Raw genomic sequence first — 4,279 nt, 5'->3', positions numbered from 1 at the left:
GCCACAACGCCCGGCTATTTTTTGGTTGCAGCCGTCATTGTTGTTTGGCGGGTCGGGCTGGGGATTCGAACCCGCCACCTTAGGTGTACATGGCTGGCGCCTTAGCCGGTTGAGCTATAGGCGCCGAGCCAACAAACTAAAATTAGAAGGGAACCTCCTCATCCTGACAAAGGTCATATCTGAAAAATCCACAGGTAGCATCACATTAAAAAAAGGCATCCATGGCTGGGCGCAGTAGCTCATGCCTATAATCCTAGGACTCTAGAGGGAGGCCAAGGCAGGCGGATTGCCTGAGTTCATGAGTGTGAGACCAGTCTGAGCCAGAGCGAGACCTTGTCTCTAAAAATAGCAGGTGCTGTGGTGGGTGCCTGTAGTCCCAGCTACTAGGGAGGCTGAGGCAAAAGAATCGCTTAAGCCTAAGAGATTGAGGTTGCTGTGAGCTGTGATGCCAGAGCACTCAACTGAAGGCAACAAAGTGAGACTCTGTCTCAAAAAAACAAACAACACAAAACAAAAGAGGCATCCATGTTATTCTGGTAAGAAGAACATAGCAAGGTGTCTGCTGTTACCACTTTTATTAAACATCGGACTAAATAAAGCTTTCAGCTACAGCAATGGGCAAGAAAAATAAGAGGCATCCAGATTGGAAAGAAAGAAATAAAATAATCTCTATTCACAGATGACATGATCTCAAATACAGAAAATTCTAAGGAATCCACTGTTAAACTATTAGAACTAGGAAACAAGTTCAGTAAGTTTGCAGGATACAAATGAACATATAAAAATGAATTGCATTTCTATGCACTTGCAATGAACAATATGAAAATGAAACTAAGCAGACAATTCCACTTACAATAGCATGAAAAAGAATAAAATACTTAAGAATAAATTTTACAAAGGAAGTACAAAATTTATATTCAGAAAAATCACAAAACATTGTTGAAAAAAATTAAAGAAGATCTAAATGCAGGCGTACATTCTAGACCACCACACTAAAGCACAGATTGCAATAAAGTGAGTCACAGGGTGGCGCCTGTGGCTCAGTGAGTAGGGCACCAGCCCCATATACTGAGGGTGGCAGGTTCAAACACGGCCCTGCCAAACTGCAACAACAAAAAAAATAGCCAGGCGTTGTGGTGGGCACCTGTAGTCCCAGCTACTCAGGAGGCTGAGGCAAGAGAAAATCACCTAAGCCCAAGAGCTGGAGGTTGGTGTGAGCTGTGACACCACGGCACTCTACTGAGGGTTACAAAATGAGACTCTGTCTCTAAAAAACATAAAAAAATAAAGTGAGTCACGCAAAATTTCTGGCTTCTCGGTGTATATAAAAGTTATATTTACAACTACACTGTAGTCTATTAAGTATGCAATAACATGTATTTTAAAAATACATATCTTCACCTCGCGAGGTAGCTCACGCCTGTAATCTTAACACTCTGGGAGGCTGAAGCAGGAGGATCACTTAAGTTCAGGAGTTTGAGACCAGACTGAGTAAGAGTGAGACTGTCTCTACTGAAAATAGAAAAACTAGCTGGGCCTTGTAGAGGCGCCTGCAGTCCCAGCTACTCAGGAAGCTGAGGCAAGAGGATTGCTTGAATCTAGGAATTTGAGGTTACTGTGAGCTATGATGCCACAACTCCCTACCCAGGATGTCAGAGTAAGACTCTGTCTCAAAAAAAAAAAAAAAAAGTACTCCTATAAATGGAAAAATATCCCTCTGTTCATGTATCAGAATATTTAATATTAAGACAGCAATACTTCCCAAATTGATCTATATTCCACACAATCTCTATCAGAATTCTATCTGACTTATTTCTAGAAATTGACAAGCAAATGCTAAGATTCATACTGACTTGCACAGGACTGAGAGTAGCCAAAGCAATCTAGAAAAAGAAGAACAAAGTAGGAAGACGCACTTCCTGATTTCAAAATTTACTATAAAGCAATGGTAGTACTGGTTTAGTACTGGTAGTACAAGACATGGTTGGTACTGGCATGAAGATATACATATAGATCAATGGAGTAGAATTGAAAGTCTAGAAATAAAACCATATGCCTATGGTTAATAGGTTTCCAATAAGGGTGCTAAGATCATTAAATGGGAAAAGAAAAATTCTTTCAAGAAATGATGATGGGATAACTGACTATCCATATGCAAAAGTATAAAATTGTATCCTTACACCTTATGCAAAAATTAACTCAATGGATCAAAGATCTAAATGTAAGAGCTAAAACAAGCTAGAGTAAAACATAGGGGTAAATTTCCATGATCTCAGGTTTGGCAATGGAGTCTTACATATAATACCCAAAGCATGAGCAATGAAAGAAAAAAATAAATTGGACTTCATCAAAATTAACATTTTTGTTTCAAAGAATACTATCAAGAAAGTGAAAGACAACCCACAGCATGAGGGAAAATATTTGCAAATCATATATCTGATAAGGTAACTATAAATAGACTTATATAAGAAATTCTTACAACTCTATACCAAAAATACAAATGACTCAATTAAAAAAAACGGGTAAAAAGCTTAGTGCCCATAACTCAGTGGTTAGGGAGTGAGTGGTTAGGCAAGAAAAATAAGAGGCATCCAGAGTTAGGCTTGGCAACTTAAAAACCTATGCACCTTATGCACCATATGCACCGGGGCTGACGGGTTCGAACCCCGCCAGGGCCTGCTAAATAACAATGACAACAATAACAAAAAAACAAATAGCTGGGTGTTGTGGCAGGTGCCTGTAGTCCCAGCTACTTGGAAGACTGAGGCAAGAAAATTGCTTGAGCCTGAGCGTTTGGAGTTTCTGTGAGCTGTGATGCCACAGCACTCTACCGAGGGCAACATAGTGAGACTGTCTCAAAAAAAAAAAGAAGATGTACAAGGTACAAATGACCAATGAGCACATGAAAAGAAGCTCAACATCATCAGTCATCAGGGAAATGGAAATCAAAACTCATACTAAGATAGCATTTCACACCCACTAGCATTGCTAGAATAAAAAAAAAATCATTTAATACTTGTTAGTGTTGCTGAGCATGTGGAGAAAATGGAATGCTCACACACTGCTGGTGGGAATGTAAGATGGCACAGCAACTTTTCTTGCCGTTCCTTTCTTAATTAAACATACAATTAACCCAAAGCAATATACAATTTTAATGCAATCCCTATTAAAGCTCCGTTGTCATACTTTAAAGATCTTGAAAAAATAATATTTAGTTTTATATGGAATCAGAAAAAACCTCGAACAGCCAAGACATTACTCAGAAATAAAAACAAAGCAGGAGGAATCATGCTACCAGACCTCAGATTATACTGTAAATCAATAGTGATCAAAACTGCATGGTACTGGCACAGAAACAGAAAGGTAGATGTATGGAAGAGAGTAGAGAACCAAGAGATGAACCCAGCCACTTATGGTGATTTGATCTTCAACAAGCCTATCAAAAACATTCACTGGGGGAAAGACTTCCTATTTAATGAATGGTGCTGGGTGAACTGGCTGGCGAACTATAGAAGACTGAAAGTGGACCCTCACCTTTCACCATTAACAAAAATTGATTCTCACTGGATAAAAGATTTTAACTTAAGACATGAAACTATAAAAATACTAGAAGAAAGTGCAGGGAAAACACTTGAAAAGGGGAAATTTGTGCAGGAAAATTGGCCTGGGTAAATATTTTATGAGAAAGACCCCCTGGGCAATTGAAGCAACACCAAAAATACATTACTGGGATCTGATCAAACTAAAAAGTTTCTGCACAGCCAAAAACACAGCAAGTAAAGCAAGCAGCCCTTAGAATGGGAGAAGATATTTGCAGGTTATGTCTCTGACAAAGGTTTAATAACAGAATCCACAGAGAACTCAAACATATTAGCAAGAAGAGAACAAGTGATCTCATCTCAGGGTGGGCAAGGGACTTGAAGAGAAACTTCTCTGAAGAAGACAGACACATGAAAAAATGCTCATCATCCTTAATCATCAGAGAAATGCAAATCAAAACCACTTTGAGATATCATCTAACCCTAGTAACATTAGCCCACATCACAAAATCCCCAAACCAGAGATGTTGGCATGGATGTGGAGAAAAGGAACACTTCTGCACTGTTGGTGGGAATCCAAACTAATATGTTCCTTTTGGAAAGATGTTTGGAGAACACTTAGAGATCTAAAAATAGACTTGCCATTCGATCCTTTACTTCCTCTACTAGGTATATATCCAGAAGACCAAAAATCACTTTATAACAAAATTATTTGCACCAGAATTTTTTTTTTTTTTTTT

This window comes from Otolemur garnettii, unplaced genomic scaffold (genome assembly GCF_000181295.1).
Source record: "Otolemur garnettii isolate 467f Iridium unplaced genomic scaffold, OtoGar3 scaffold00011, whole genome shotgun sequence".
Lineage (NCBI taxonomy): Eukaryota > Metazoa > Chordata > Mammalia > Primates > Galagidae > Otolemur > Otolemur garnettii.
Note: the sequence above shows the minus strand (reverse complement) of the source record.